Genomic DNA, 18,040 nt, shown 5'->3' on the forward strand with positions numbered 1-18,040 from the left:
TATCTGTTGTATATGGAAGATTTTTAATATACATATTTTTATTTTGCAACAATAAAAAGCCTGTTCTGTATTGCTTTTCCTCTATTTAGAACACAAATTAATTGAGGTCATGGTTCTGTTAGGAGAACACAGTCATATTTCTAGCAAAAACACCATGAAAATTTAATCTGTGTCTGAGAGACTTTTGACCTTTCAAACTTGCAGAGTATTTATTATTCCTCTTTTATTTTATGTTGGGAGTCCTCACATTCATCTGTTCTCTTTAAATATTTACATTGTAACTTCTCTGGGTAAAGTACCACATGCTTAGCTTATATATAATGCTCATTATTTGTGTTGCTGCCCTCCTTGACCATTTTCCATTGTGTCAAGGGGTCTTTCAAAATTGCAAGTTCATCTTGACTACTATTTCTTAATTATATATTATAAATTACCTTGAATAATTTCTTCAATGAAGTACGAAAAGTAACTTATTGAATGCAATTGCAACCTTCCATTTCTAATATATGAGTCTCACCTTCCCACTTTTCCCTGTGTGAACATTCACTTTCCTCTTTCTCAAGAAATAAATCTAAGTCTTCCAACCTCATTTATACTTTATATTTCATATTTTATTTATAATCTTTGTTTCAATTGCCTTTACTGGTAATTTATTCTACTTGCTCATTTATCTTTTTATGAAATACATTAATTCTGTCCAAGTTCCCTAATTTTCCTGGTTTGTTTACTATGTCTTGTTATATCTTATAGATTTTAACCACTTCTTCGCACAAAAACGTGTCCATATTCTAATTTTTTTTCCCTATTAACAATTTTGTATTTTCCTTTCACTGTTTTGCACTTTACATAATTAAGCATTTTACAATGCCTATTAGATCACACTGAACAACAGTGTTGTAGTTTTACAAAAAAGGTTAGTTACATTAATCACAGAGGAGCAGATTTCTTACCAATAACATTAAAAATACTTAGGATTCTAGAAGAGAACATTATTTCAGGTCTGATTATTCAAGTGTAGATACTCTTTAAAGCACTGAAATAATATTTACAGTACAGTTACTAACATGAACCATAATATTCCAGATATTTTGTAATGCCATGCATATTCAATAGATAAAATTGTCATATAAGAGTTTTTCTTCATTTGTTTTCCCTTACTACGTATTATTTGATTCTTTTCTAGGTTTTCTGGTTAGTCCAAGACAGAGTATATAGGAACAGGTTTTCACATCAGTTTATCTAAAAGATCCTTCTTCTCCTTTTTGAGATCTTGTGTGGGTATTTTGTGATAAGAAAGTATAAAATAACACCCAAAGAAAATGTCTTAAATACAGGAAGTATCTGTATGGACTATATTCAGGTTCTCTGTACTTAGCCCTTTAAAATATAGGCAAGTGTTCCTAACTGGTCATTTACACTCCTCCTTTAATGCGTGGAAAAAGATAGGAATTTCCACACAGAGACAGGTGCCTAAGCTGGGGATTGCTATGCGCTTATAAGGTAAGTAATGCACAGAATCTCTTTTGAGCATTGGACCAGGACTGTTGGTGGGTGGTCTTAGTCTATTCAGAATTTGCCTGGCATGATTTTAGGCAATGCCGATTCCCACTTTTATAAAGAGCTCCTGAGCATAGTTTGGGAACTGGAATGTATTCAGGACTATTCACAGCAGGTATGTTACCTGTGGCCACATGGTTTTGGTTCCAAAACGGTGGCTGCCAGCCTGCCCTGCTTCCTCAATTCAGATGAATGTTCTGACATATACAACCTAGATGTCTAAACTTCAAAACACTTGAGAAAAATCCTATCTGTATTCACACAGAATCTCTTTCCCATGAAAGCAATTGCTAAAGTGACAGCAGAACTTAATTTTAAACGTTTGCATTTTCTTTAATGAAATTTAATGAATGAAAACAGGAGCCAAGCCTCAGATTCCTCATATCATGCTTCAGTTATTAACTGAGCCAACCAGGTCAAAGATGAATCTCTATAGCTAACAGAAAATGGTGTTCTGATTTATTTTGGGTGACTGCACTCTGCTGTCAACTTTAGTCCATAGACAACCACTGAAATATTTTTAATGTGGCAGTTTTCTATTTTTAAGAAATAAAAAAAAAAAAAGAAAAGAAGAAAAAATATACCAAGCACAAGGGGGCATTTTAGATCTAGCTGTAATGTCCTTTCATCATTTAACAATTCGCAATAATATTCAAATGGCAAGAAATCCACCTTAACTCTCTAATTTTGTTATATTGGAGAAAATGTCACCAGCTGTGGAAAGCATATGGATCAAAATTCTACACTAGCTTTTTTCTTTGCATTTTACTGTGGAAAGACAATAATTCATAGCAAGAGCTGAAAGGCATGGCAAGTATTATTTAACTTATATAGCAGCAATTCTCCTGGCTGTGTACTTTTTAAGACTCTTTTTGCTATGACTTGCCAATTGTTCAAAGGCTATGTGGGTTTTTTGCCAGTGAAAGTATCACAATACCACATTTTCAAGGGGTGTGTGTCAGGGGGGAGGGGAAGGGAATATACCTTTAAGATAAAACTAAATTTCATTTCTCATCACACACAAATAAGAAATATTATACAACATGTCAGGTAAAGGGACAGACTTTCAAGGCGTTCCATACACAGCAGGTCTATCCAAAAAAAAGTTTTTGAAAGTTTACTTTTTGAGGTGTTATAGTAGAAGATGCCAGACTTAAAGCATTTTGAAACTCTGGGCATTATTTATGTTTACTGTAAGAACACGAGACTTGACCTAATAGACCAAAGGCTCACCAGTGCTCTAACTGGCTTTGAGAGGGAAAAAAAGAGGGTATATATCACGAACAATCTCATCTTACCTGGGTCTTCCTAAATGTCAATGATTTAGGGCACTCCTGATAAGGATGCTCTTCCATAGGCCCTGTGGCATAAACCAAAGCCCACTTATACAGACCGTGTCTCAGACATATACAATGCACTGGTTTCTAAAGTATGAACAGTTTGTCCTACAGCAGTAAGAAGCTGTTCAGAAAAGGAGGTTTCTAAGGAGAAATATGATATTGGCTGCAAATGCACAAATATCTATATTAGCTGCACTGTTACACAGAAACCACATTATTTTGGTGGCGTTTTCCCTATTTTGATTCACCTTACTAGTTACCATATCATGAGCTTGTCTTCACTTTTATAAATGTTAAGGAATTTTTATATAGTTCCAGATTTGGATTCTTTTTTTTTCTTTATTCCATTGAAATATTTATGAAACAAATTCTATACACTTTTTTTAGACAGGGAAGGAAATAAAAAGAAATTAATTCATCCCAAATTGATTAACACAATAAAGAACAGATCCTTCTTCACAGTGAGGGAGATTACAACGTAATTGCCTTTTCAGACAATTATTACCAAACCCTTGCCAAGAAAAACATTAATAGAGAAAAGTTAAGGGAGTTTCCATGTAAATATGGACACTTTTAAAAAAGCAGGAAAGCAAATTTATGCACTCCAAGCACAACTCCCTTGATAACTCAAAGGGACTGACTTTGTTTTCCTTTTACTGTCTCCTCTGGGGTACTTTATGGACCAGTTCTCTCATCTCAAGTGTCTGATCCCAAGACATAAATTAATTCTAGATGCAATTTTTATTCTTTGTGACTGCTAAGGCAATAATCATTTTTTGTTTTGGTTACCTTGGAGATAACTGACTTCCTGAGGTGGCAAGAGCCTTGTTTGGGGTATTAAAAGGGACTTGGATCTGGGGATTCTCTAGTTTTCATGCAGCGAAGAAAGTACTTTCATCAAAAAAATCTTCATAAGATTTCTCTCCCTCATAATTTGAGCCATTCTTGTTACAATCTTGTGAGTATTTGGGTGTTTTTTCTCTTCAACGTTCCCTTTGTAGCTCAGCTTGCACACTCCACAATGCTGACTCAAACAACAGGGAAGGACAGATAGTCTATTTATTAATACTGTACTTTGGTCAGGCACAAGCTCCCAACAGCCTATTACCTTATAGAACATCAACAGAAAGAGAAATAATAAAACTTTTGATTATAACTTAGCCTTCAAAATGGACTAGTTAGGATTCAGAGACAGAACTTTCCGACAAACAATCCTGTACTGAGGTTGTTGATAAAGAACAAAAACCAAAAGCCATTCACTTTGTGCTGTCTTTCTTAAAGAGCACTAAAATTTGGGCACCTCATACCAGACCTTCAAACTAGAGACCTCAGCATCTGTCTACTCAGTAAAGAGAAACAGATGTGTTCCAAATGCACAGTCTGATAACAAAAAAAAAATACTCAAAAGTACCTTCTAAGGAGTTCCAAAGGTAAAGATGGTGTGTAAGTCCTTAAACCAAGTGATTCCAATTAGAAAGTATGGCAAAGGACTTTGTGCAAAATTCAGCTGAGCTTGGGGGACTTTTTTTGTTTAGCATACGAAAAATGATACTTCAGCAAATTGGGTCTGGCCAAGAAGGTACAAGATTGGAATGGTTAACTTTGGTGAAATTATTGTACATACTATCCATGCCTTTCTTCTTGACATTTACAACACTTGTCATACTCTCTTCTGAGTTCAGGCATTACCATGTTAATTATGAACAAAAACCTTAAATGAGCCAAAAGATGCTGGGACTAATGTTCGGGGTCCTCTTCAAATAGTACCGAGTCTACATAGGCCTGCTCAGGATTTACAGATTTTTCAGGGTAATCTGGTGCCGCTCAGCATAACTCTGTAGATATGATCAGGAGCCAGGATGGATGGCAGCATGGAGCTGGTGGCAAGATCCATGTATACAGCAATAGTCCTATCTGTATCAGAACAGAACACAACATGATGTCACTATCAACAGATGTGCTCCCATAATGCCTGTCTTGAACTTGAGATAGTACCTCAAGTCCCTGAAGAATAATACCTCTGAGTCCTCCAGCTGCAATGGTAAGCCCATGCATTTCCCAAGCACAAGGCTTTCACTGAAGACTCGATAAAGCTTTTGGGCAAATCTTCATTATTAACGAGAATTAAAAGGGGATTTGTCTTGTTTCCACACTAACAGTGGATAAAAGCATATAAACACAGGAGGGATTATAAATAAAATCTACATTAATCCCATGATTAGCTCTCTGACCCTTAGTCCCCACCTCCTATACTGAGGATCATGCCCTTTAAAGCAGCAGATTTGTTACACTTAACAAAAATATCCTAAACAAATCATTGCAGTTCTTTTCTAAAGCATTGGAGGTTTTGGTCTGATTTGTTTTAAATTTAGTGTTCAACACCAAAATGCTCACAGGTATTACATCCAGGGATATACTTTTCCTCCATGGAAATTATGTCATTTGTTTCTAAAGCATCTCACAGCAAAGAAAAAAAAATAAAATCAATAACAAAAGTGGAAATATTTCAGAACAAGTAATAGTAAAACAAAACTTTAGAAACTCCTCCTAAGTGTACAACACAAAATCAATTTACCATGACCCTGAGAGTCAGCTATTCTTGCCCTTGTGACAAAAGAAGAAGAAAAAAAGAAAAGAAACAAATTGAAACAGTACATAAAAGTCCTTTGCTTCCCAAAACTTTGGAGTGCTTTTGAGGTAGGCGAATGTTTAAAGTAAGCTTTTTTATTTCTATTAATACCATCTTATAATTTCTTTTTTTGTGTCTGACATAGCTTTAGCCTTCTAGTGCATCAGTTGCTTATCTCCTCTTCGGTACATGAAAATTGTTCTTTAGGTTGGCTGTAATCTGAGAACTACTATTGTTCCAGCAGTATCCCCACCTCCTGTATTTATAATCTATCCATCTAATCCATTATTCTTTGTTTATTAAGGTTCCTTTTTTATATTTATCAAAATCTAAATCCAAATAACAACCCAAGATCTAAACTGGAAGATTCTAAACAATATTAAAATATTCAGACTAGACAAGAGGATACTAGAGCAACATACTGGATTTTTTAAAAAAACAAAGAATAGGAATGCGGTTCTCATCAATCATGAAAAAGCAATTTTTAAGCAACTCTCACAAGGTTTCTGGGATGCCTTTGTGTTCAGCTGAAATTTCTATTAATCTTTCCTTAAATTAACTGCACTGAGGCACTTAGGAATTCCTTCACAACATGTTCATTCCTCTGCAATATTTCCAAAAGAAGAATCTAATACAATGTACATGAGAGATATGAAGAAGAGACAGAAATAGGAGTACTTAATTTTAATTTCCTAAAAGAAAAACTTCAATCTAATGTCACTGAGTTGGGAAACCTGTGATCTAAAAATCCAATACACAGAGAGTGTGCAAACATAATATCAGCTCTTACCCACACATATGTAGTAAACATAAAGGTTTTGCATCTTAATATGGTTCAAGAGTACAGTACAAATTTTATGATTGCAAATAAAGTACCAAATAAAAGAAACTGCTGAAGTCTCTAGCCTTTCTATCCTACTCAGTTCATATTTATTCTTCATCTTCTCTGAACTGTGAACAAAAATATCAGGTTTACAAGCTACAAGCAGAACTCCAATAAAATTATGGGATTCCCTTTTTTTTTTTTTTACCAAATATAATATATCATATTTTTTTACACTGAAAGATGAAATTCCCCTTCCAACATGAGCCTGGTAAGGGACTAAACTAGAAGCAGTAGCAGGTGTTTGCAATCTTGAGTTTGTTAACACTGAAGATTAATAACCAAGGGTGGCAAATCCATTAAGAAAAACAAACAGCCGTTCAAACTTGAACATTTCCAGTCCAGTCACTGAAATATTTTGAAGAAATGCATCTTTCAAATGTCTAAAATAAATAATTTTAGACTTGCAATACAAAAATGGTGAGTTGGGCACTTCTCTGATGAACATTGACACTATAGCTTTGGGGATTTTGGAAAACTAGGGATTTTTTTTCCTAAAATAAACCTATTTTTTTAGTAACCCTAAGTATGCATCACTTTGCAAGGCTAGCCAGTTAAGGTCTGCTACAGCTCTTACTCTATCTCTACTCTAGCAAGTCTTGTATTCCCACACAGAACCATGGTAAGGAAACCACATGGTAGAATAAAATCTTGGCAGTCAATATGTTGGGGCTTTTAGCGACAGCATTTTATATTCAGTTTTAAATCTATTTCTGAAGTACATATTGTCACACACACAGTAAAAAAGTCATGCTTCCCTTCTTTCCCTTTCTGTGCATTCAAATAATAGTGAGCCCCAGAACAGGCAATTCTCTCTAACCCATAAGTAACATGTTTAAGGGCTAATACCTTACAGCCACATAAGGCTATAAATGTGAGCTTTACACCATTGAAAAGGGGCCTCAGCTTCTCATAGTGGAAGGTCAGGCAACATGAGGTCATAAAATAGTGTCATTATAATATATAGAAAAACTATTTTACAGAACGTAATTTTTAGAGGTTTCAAAAATTTATTAGCCACTATTTTGCTCTCCTTCTGCATCCGACTATCTGGAGGGCATGGTAAAGAAGCCAACATGACTCAAAGTAGAAGGGCATGAGAAATAGTAATAATAATAAAAAAAAGCTAAAATATTTCTAAAACTTTCTACCTTTTTTTTTTTCTTTCAAGTACAGAGCAAAGCAACATGTATAATCTTATAGTTTGGTCTTTAGGATTTATGGAATATGAGAATAGAGTAATATGAGCAACTAAATCCTAAGCTAATAAAAGTAGTTGTAACCATTACAGTCAAGCTATACACAACAGCTTAGGAACTTTCCCTCTTTTTTTCTCTGCCTGGATATTGAAGCTATCAAAACCATCAAGGTATGTTAGCCTGGATATGAAAAATTAAGGTACATTAGGTTTTTATGTGCTTATATATACAGATTTTTTTTTATTACTATTATTAAACTCCTATATCCTTCAATTAACCAGAATGACACAAGTAGTTGTCAAGCTGACTAAATACTCACAGAGATCCACAATGAGACTTCTACTGGACATGGAATTTAGCTCTAAACTCATAACTATTGAATGCCATCTTTTATTTGAGTCTTTATGTGTGTATCCTCAACCCAAATTTATCACATGTGACTCTTTCTAATTTTCTTTTGGTCATTGTTGTTGTGTTTCAGAAACTTGAAATAGTGTTTCTCCAAAATGCAGATTCTACTATTGCCCAACTTACTACTAAGCATAAACGAGAGTTACGATTTGCTGAGACATATCCTTCACTGCACTACTGAGAATGTCAGCTGGTGCAGAGACTCTTGAGGTGATGCCAATATAAGTCGATGAGTGGTCATGTTTACTGAAGAGTGTATGGAGGCTTGAAATTGGAAAGAGTACTTTTTTTGTCTGCATGGTTTCCAAAACTAACCTAATACATCCACACAGCACAACACAACTATCTGTTGATATTTGTGCTAGATATGAAACATCTAGACCTTATTTTCTATGATCAAAAGGCAAATTCTTTCAATTTTCCTTGTAATCTGTAGCTATTAGGATTTCTCCAGTCACTTTCAAGATGGAGAACACAGAGGTCAGGGTGATGACAATCTAGTAGCATCAATTCCTTTTCATTGTCAGTAAAGGAAGATGAGTTCAGTCATTCAAAGTAAATTAGAAGTATTCAATTCTTCTAATGGAACAGGCAGTAAATGATAAATATTTATTGCATCATTATTTCATCATTTTTCAGTTAAGGGCACTTGTGGTAGATGTATGTCCAGGCTGACATTTGACTACATTAACCACAAGAAAAAACCTCTTAGCTCCTCAGTTCGCTGACAAATCCACAAACACACAAAAAAGGTGGGGGGTCTTACAGACAAAACCTAATGAATTTCACCAGTCTGAGAAACTGCCCAGAGGAGCTGTGGATGCCCCATCACTGGAAGTGTTCATGGCCAGGTCAGACTGGGACCTGAGCAACCCGGTCTAGCAAATGGCATCCCTGATCATAGCAGGGGTATTGGAACTAGATGATCCTTATGGTCCCTTTAAACCCAAGCCATTCTTTGACTTAATGCCTCTGTGATTCTTTCAAGTAGTCTCTACAATATTTGGCTTTGTAACAAATGAAGTAAAGGAACCACCTGAAAATGTAATGTGATCTCATATCAAAAGAGTACACTGAAAGACAGGCAGGTTTAAGATTGCTTAGGGACCTTAAATAATACATTTGTTAATTTAAGTGCTTGACTTTTCAGTGCTAATATTCTGGTACTTTAATAACATAAAAAATGTAAAAACAGCCCTCTATGATCAGAATTTCAAGTCCATAATCTCCATTTTTTAGCAGAGTCAAACTGAAAATAAGGTCTATTTTCCCTACAGAGAACTGCACAGACCACTCAGGGCAGCCACCAGGAGAGGTGAATCTGTAGCTCTGCACTAGCACTGTCCCTTGAGCTAGTGGACTAACCACAGTTGCTGGCACACACAGCAATTCTTTGTTTGGGTCGTGTATCTGAAGAGAAGAAAGAGCCCGTTTGGTGTGCTTTCATACAACTGAAGTGGGATTTCACAGAGAGTGACTGACAGTACGACACTGCGAATTTGTAGTCCTGTCTCCTATTCTCGGCAAATTTCTGCTATCTACAAAGTTAGAAATGTGTCTAGGTTGAACTGAAATTTAGGACAGTGTCTTTTAAAACTTATTTATTGTTTACATAAGTAAAGATCAAGCATACACTCTTCAATCAAATAAAACTGAAGTCAATAGGATTCAACCTGACAGAGAAATTCATGATGAAGCTTTATTGGCACACTCTAGGGGAATAAGGGAAAAGACCTGCTCATGGGATGTTTATGATGCCTGTGATAGAATTATTCACTGGTCTTTCTCAATAACCCTTTGTTACCAGTTTGCCCTTCACCATGATTAAAAAGGTGTTTATTTCTAAACAAGTGAAAGCAACTTACGACTAATGTACTCAGGCCAGATAAAGCTTTTCATGAGATTAAAGCTTTTAAATATGTCTGCATATTTCCTTACTGAACAATGTGGTTTTATTCCTGAAAAACGTTAATCTGTCAAATACTATTAATATGTTTTCTTGCACTGGTTTTTCATACACATTTTAAAAAAAATGTTACGACTATCTAGTCTCCAAAATAACTGAAAGCATGTTTGTGTTTCAATTTCATCATCATTTTAGGTGAAAAATTCTTACTAAGCAAATTGCCAAGAAGGTGAATAAAATTTCTTTACTTTTTAGGGCATTGCATGACTGTTAGACATATTATTTAGTTGCAATTCATTCAAAGAAAAAAAATTCCACAAATGCCTTCAGTATAATTCCATGAAGAGTGACCATCTGTTTGCTGTCAGTATTTTTAATAAAGTCTATGTAACGCTTGGTGCCAAAATAAAATGCATCACCAAGCCTCAAACCAGATGGTTTAACATCTTATTCAGAAATTTTCTTGCTTTCATTGTTCATGTTCCTCAGGCTTTTTGAAGAAACATGGCCAGAGCACTTTTGGACTCACACAGTACCCCACTGCTATGCTTCCTCAGGGCCTTCTGAAACTCTTTTGCAAGACTGGCCAGGTACCTCACACCGTTTACAAACGTGCACGTACAGAAATGTGAGATAGGATACCTTTCCATGCCTAGTATAGAATTTTTGGGATGAAGAATTGACACTTCAAAAGGCACGCAATGATCAGATAAGAAAACTATTGGGAAAGCTATCTGAACAAGACTGATTTAGTTTGTTCAAAAGTGTAAAACTGTTAATTTAGCCATGTACACATGCTAGCCAAAGGACTGATAGCAGAGGTTGATCAATATTGTCAGCTTCAAAACCACAAACCTATAAATGAATAATAAACCATTTCTTTAGTTAGGAACACAGAGGAGGACACCTGGAACATCTGAAGTTATTCTCAAGCAAGTGATGGTTAATCTAGAAGACTTTACTAAAGATGTCTTTTACATGTTCTTTTACCATACACTATCAAATGCTTCACACATCTAGAAATAAAACTAAATCCCAAATCTCCCAGCCTCAGGTACCAGATATCCTAAAATATTTTGAATGGCACTCAGCAATTAAGTTCAGGCAACTGAACAGAACCTAATGAGACAAAGTAGTGGGATTTAGCTTACAGGTTGAGCAGACTAGAGTTAGGTATCTATCAGTAGAGATGTGAACATGTGAAATAGCTAAACTATACTCAGTGGTAATCTACAGCTTCATTCAACAATGCGTGCATAAGAACCAGTGCCATTTAAGCTTCTCTGTGATTTCCTTCCTCGTCTTTCTGAAGAATACAGGTTGACCATAGGTCTTACATCATATCAGTCACCATAGACCACCTCAAGGATTGAGATATTTGTCTTGGTTCTCATCAGAACAGTGAGGGGAGTTTGGAGAACAAAGCAAATGACAAAATGTATACAACAAGTGTAGGATAAACTTGTGTATCACAAGATAGCTGCAGACTGAAGTCTTTCGGCAGAAATCTGCATTAAAGTTAAGCACAGCTATATATATTACTGGTGGTTTTGGGAGCCCCTGGTGGTCTAGTGGTTAAGGACACGGCGCTGTCACTGCCGAGTTTGATTCCCGGTCGGGGCCACTCTCTGGGCAGATGGAGCTCGATAGCTCTGTAAGGCAATCCATCTACGTCCTGAGGACCTCGCTGCCACCGTCCAAGCTCGCTTGGCCCCGGCAGATGAACCTCAGGATTAAAGGGTGGGCTCAGTTCCGCGCACACTGTGTCTCACCTAAAAAATCCAATGTGCAGGCTGGAAGGTGTAAAGACCTTCCCCGGTTCTTCGTTCGCGAAGACTGGCCATTATATTACTGGTGGCAACTATGGTCCTAAGGACAGAGGAGCTTTGTCCTCTTTGTGACTAAGTGCCTTCACTTGTGGAGATTATGTATAAAGAGCTGTGCTCTTTCCTCCCTCTGCAGAAGGTCTCAGCATGCTGAAATCTACTCCTGTCACCCTTTGACACTAAGAAGAGTGACTGGCTTGGTCAGTGTAAGCATAAATGTTCCTTTTCACAAGGGATGATCTCTGTTCACTATCTTAAAAGTCAGGAAATGTAGTTTGCAGAAGACCTAGTGAAGCAGAAAATCCATTTCTATAGGTTCTGTAGAATGAAATACAGTTATAAAAAAAATTCCTCTACAAAGTTAAGAAATTTCACAAGAAATTAGATTCTTTCTGTTCAAGGTTTAATCCAGTCTGTAGAATTTAATAGAGAATTACATCCTTGCTATAGAGAGGCTTACATTTCCTGGAGAAAGGTGATTATTCTCTATTTAATTCTACAGATCTTTTTCTATTAGGGTAATTTCAGATTCATTCAACTGTTATGCTTCTTCTGCCACTGTGGAAATTATCCTTCTTTCACAAATTTGGCATGAATCTATCAATAGAACCAGAAACATGAAATTTCCATCCCTAATATAAATGTGCAATCCCATACTGTTTCATAACTTCCTACTTGATAATTCATATGTAGCATCTTCTGTTGGACTTACACTGTAATTTTTGAGTTATATTCAGAGAAAGGCCTAAAATTATTTGGAAAAAAAATCTAGAACTCTGCTATTTCAGGTTGCAGTACTACTTTACCAATATCTTACTTTATTCAGCACAGGTACAGTCCATTTTAGTTACAACTTTACCTTTCAGAATGCATTAGGCACAAAATCTTTTAAACAACAAGTGAAATATTGGAATTATTTTTGTGTTGCAGGTTGTTGTGTTTTAACTCCAACTGGAACTAAGCACCACACTCACTCATTCACTCCCCCACCAGCAGAAGAGAATTGGAAGAGTAAAAGAGGGAAAACTCATGAACTCAGATAAAGACAGTTTAATAGGTAAAGCAAAGATGCATGCAGAAACAAAACGAGGAATTCATTCACCACTTCCCATGCGCAGGCAAGTGTTCAGCCATTTCAAGGAAAGCAGGGCTCCATAATAGCAATGACTTGGAAAGACAAACTACATCACTACAAATTCCTCCTGCTTCTTCCCCCAGCTTTATATGCTGAACATAAAGCCACATGGTATGGAATATCCCTTTGGTCAGTTGGGGTCATCTGTCCTAGCTCTGTGCCCACCCAACCTCTTGTGCACCCCCAGCCCACTCACTGGCAGGGTGGGGTGAGAGGCAGAAAATGCCTTGACTCTGTGCAAGCACTGCTCAGCAGTAATGAAAACTGTCTTATCAATACTGTTTTCAGTCCAAATCCAAAGCATAGCCCCCTACTAACCACTATGGAAAAAAGTAACTCTATCCTATCCAAAACCAGCACCCAGGAAAAATCTTATTTAATCTGTAAGTGTATATGGGTTACAAGATCATTAGTACAGAAACCTTCCCTTCTTGTGTCTGGGTGAAATGCTGTGTTGGATTTTGCATGGCAAGGTTTTGTTAGTGGGGTCTACAGGGATGACTTCTATGAGAAGTTGCTAGAAGCTTCCCCTTACATTTGACAGAGTCAGTGCCAGCTGACTCCAAGATGAACACACCACTGGTCAAGGCCAGGACTATCAGCAATGGAGGTAGCACCTCTGGGATAACAGACTTAAGAAATGGGCAAAACTGCACAAAAACTACCAGAGAATTTCTGAGAGAAACAGCCCTGCGGACACCTAGATCAGTGAAAAAAGACAGGGTGGAGGTGTTCCAGGCACCAAACCAGATATTCTCCTGCAGCCCATGGTGAAGACCATACTGAAAAACTCTGTCCCCCTATAGCATATGAAGGTCCATGTGGGAGCAGAAATCCACCTGCAGCCCACGGAGGACCCTATAGTGGAGTATGTGACTGTGAGAAGGAGGTTGTGACCCTGTGAGAAGTCCACCCTGGAGCAGGCTTCTTGCAGGACCTGTGGCCCTGTGAGGGACTCACACTGGAGCCATTTGTGAATTACAGCCTGTGTGAAGGACTCATGTTGAAGAAATTCATGGAGGACTGTCTCCCATGAGAGGGACCCCACCCTGGAACAGGGACAGAATGTGAGGAGACTCCACTCTAAGGATGAAAGAGCAGCAGAGACCACCTGTGATGAACTGATTGGCTGCCCCATTCCCCATCTCCCTTAGACACTGAAGAGGAGGAGGTAGAACGTTCAGGAGTAAGTTTTGCCAGAAAAGAAGGGAAGGGTGAGGGGAAGGTTTTTTCATTAACCTACTCAGATTTTGATTGAAATTAAACTATTTGCTCCGAGTCAAGATTTGTCTGTGACAATATTGCTGAGTGATCTCTCCTTGTCCTTATCTCAACCCACAAGCCTTTCATTATATTTTCTCTTCCGTGTCTGCCTGAGAAGGGAAGTGATAGAGCAGTTCTGGTGGGCACCTGGTGTCCAGCCAGGGTCAACTCACCAGAGATGCCATGAACATAGAAACACAATAGCAATAGGTAACAGTTCCCTCTGTGTTTTGTTTCCATACACAGTGGCTTTTTTGAAGACCAATATGTTTCAGTCTAAATATATTTAGACACGCATAATGGTTCCTCAGCAGGCAGCCATTGGAGGTCATGAACACCTGCCTTCGTGCTCCTTGTCTTACCTTTTATATCTGAGCTGACATCATACAGTCTGGAATATTCCTTTGTTCAGTTTGGGTCAGCTGGCCTGGTTGTGTCCCCTCCCGGAATCTTGCCCTCAGTTGAGGAAGAAATGTTACAGTGCTGATGCTGTGCTCAGCAGTAGCCAAAACGCCAGTGTGTTATCAACACCCTTCTGGCTACCAATGCAAAGCACAGCACTGTGAGGGCTGCTGTGGGGAAATGAACTCCAGCTCAGCCAGACCCATTACACCTGAAAAGTATGAAAACATTGAAAATAGAGAAGCCAGCAGCCCCTGGATTCCTGCACAGTTTTACCTGAGTAAACTGTAATTGTAATACAGGGGTGTAAATGTCACTTAAGCAAGACAAAAGTTATACAAACAAATGTAAATAAACAGTAAAATGCAATTATGTCATTTAATAATAAGTGTTTCTGCTTGAGAAATCCAGCCCTGAGCTAATGACCTTAGGTTTTTCTTACTGAGGAGAAACAAATGTGCATGTTAAGGTTCACATCAGTCATTTGATCTTATTTGGATGGGAGTGCATGTCCTGCGTACACCTATGTCTCTCTACTGATTATAAAGACAATCTATGGCAACTGATACTGTCGAGGTCAGCCTCCAGGCAGATTAATAACACCCTCAGTGTCTCATAGTAGTAAAAAGAAACAAAATAAGCATCATCTATTCATTTATTTTAAACCCATGTCCCTAAAAATATTTTATGAGGAATCCAGAAGAGCTGATCATCTGTGTCATGAAACATTGTTTTGTTTTAATGTAAAGGAGATGCTGTATAGCTGGTGTCTACTAGCTCCAGTGAACTGTATGCTGTTACCCACAATTTTTCTGCCAGTGTTCTGCCAATGTTTGCAAGATTGCACTCCTAATGAATTAATAGATGGACATGCTCTGTAGTTTCTTGAGCTAATATTTCAGACTCTGCCATATCAAATTCAATTTAGGTAGCAATTAATAATATCTTTCTGTAAAGTTAGCTTCAATTTTCGTAATACTCACTTCTCCTAGAGATGGCTGATTTCTTCACAAATTGTTCTTCAATAATTTCAACAGATTTGTTGTCATACCTGTATGTTAAAGTTTCTGTGAAATTACAATATGTCTAGTACTAAATTTCCTTTCTTTCTCAGGGCATACGTGATACAAGCATCCTTCCAGTACTGTGTTCCTTTTTTTTTATTATTTTAGGTTTCAAATTTTTCATTTAAGGTGAATCCAAGGCAACAATACAGATGTTCCCGAGGAGAAGCATTGTGTAGATACTTGTAAGCAAAAATTTCAGTTAAAGTTTTGTTAAGATAGAGTTACCGAGTGTCAAAACTTCACCTAATATTGTGCTGAGTTAAATTTTTAAGGTACTACTTGAAATTTAAAGTCTGAGTAAATATTTTCATATTTCTGAGATATTACATGGTTTAAAAAATATTTTTGAAAGTTTTAAAATTGCATCATTTCAATGTGTAACTTTAAAATGTCTTATAGTTAAAAGTTTACATACTGCAAAATATTCATATTAATTGAGTAAAACAGAGTACTGGTAACACAATAGCCTCAGAAAATTGATTGCTGTAGATGCTAGGGAATGAAAATAAATTATAAAAGAAAGATTAGAGGAATTATTAAAAATAGCAATAAAGTTAAAATTTAAAATACAGAAAAGCAGAAATTCTCCAGAACTATACAGGCAAAACAAAGTGAAACAAGATTTAAAAACTTTAAAAAAAATATTTACAAATTCATCTTCATATATGACAATGAAACACTGGAAAAAAACAGTGCTTTTGACTTACATGATAGAAAATTGTCAGAAGAAATTAAAGAAGTATACAGGTGAAAAAAAAACACCCACTGTCGCCAGCAGCCATCAAAATTATTGTAAGAAAAATTAGATATAAGAGACTTATAAGTTTGACTGTTTCTTATCCTGTCCAATGTGACATTTTTCTTCAAGCAACAGTTGTCTGTAAAACCATACCCTTAGATACAAACATATACACATGTATGTGCTTATATGCACTTCTGCAGGATGGGGAAGGAGGGAACAAAACAAAAGAACCAAAACACAGCTTCCTGTAAGAAAAAAGCAGTATTGCAGTATTTATTTTTTATTCTGAAAGTTGAAACATAGTAAAAACAGAACGTAGTTTTGCTGCTAAGTGCTGCAGTTTCACTTTGATGAGACAAAGAGAATAATGCTAAAGCTCAGGGAGAGAGGAAACCTAAAATATTTACTTCAGAGAAATTCACATTGGTATAAATTTTAAATAAGTCCAGGAAAGCCAGAGCCTTCATAAAGTTGGGATTTTGTCTTTAGGTTAACATATAGATAAAATGAAGGTAACTATAAATGAAAAATATTTCATTTTGTTTCCATTCAATAGATCTAAGGAATTATTTTAAGAAAAGACTTAAAAGGTACACAGTTTGCATCAGCATTTTAATAGAGTATATTTTTTCCCCCAGTCATTGCATTTCGAATATGTCCTGATATGCTACACCACTCCTCATCGAGATGGCAAAATCTCAGTGTGAACATTTATCATGAACAGATTTCCCTATTTCAGCACAGAGCATTTTTTATTTCTGTAATGATATTCTCTATTATCAGTCATAGCTAGTAAACTAATCAAGTCCATCTTAAAATGAAAAGCATTTTAGAGGTTTTATTGTAAAACCTCTGGATGAAATTTTGTTTGCTATATCTTCCTTTTTTCACTAATGCTATACTGTTTGGGTTTAAAAGTGTATTCTTTCCTAGTATTAAAGCATCCTGGCTTTTCACATAGTTCTCTGCACCCACATGTAGTCTCATTGAGACTCCCAAAAGGAGGGATCCCAGGCCTGGAAGCAATAATAATTAAAAAACCAACAAAACAAACAAAAAAACCCAAACAAACAAACAGATTACTATGCTGCATATTGGTTATTAATTCAAGGAAAATGGAACAGGTTTTTTGAGGGGAAAAAAGTCTAACAGGTATTGTCTGTCACAGAAATAAAGGAAACTGAATAAAACAGTCCTGCTGAGTCACTGGATAACCATTCTATGTGCTCTGACTTTACACAACTGCACATTGGGTAGGAAAAACAACAAGGTAAAAACTCCAAACAACTAGAACCCAAAAAACAACAAACAACCACTATTTAATTTTCCAAAACTCCTGAGAAACTAGAATGTTTTTAATTGCATCCTAAATTTAAAAAAAAAAAAAATCCATTTACAAATATATATATCTTTCCCTTATCTTATTTAGCAATTCCAAGTATCTTTGCTTTTATTGTAATGAGCTGTTATTTTGTTCATTTTATGGTGTCTTAGTTGGTTTATGCTTTTTAACTTCAATAAGAAGCATATGTGGACATATGTGGTATGCAATGAATAAATTAAATCTGAGTTGATTTATCTGCTCTACCTGTTTTCAAATTATTATTCAGCACAGTAAGAGGATAAGGTATGTGCTTCTTGTTTGCAGTAAGTATTTGAGAAGCAAGCCTTAATTTAGAA

Source organism: Empidonax traillii, unplaced genomic scaffold (genome assembly GCF_003031625.1).
Source record: "Empidonax traillii isolate 1590-97213 ecotype Southwest subspecies unplaced genomic scaffold, ASM303162v1 scaffold373:size1354568, whole genome shotgun sequence".
In the NCBI taxonomy this organism is placed as follows: Eukaryota; Metazoa; Chordata; class Aves; order Passeriformes; family Tyrannidae; genus Empidonax; species Empidonax traillii.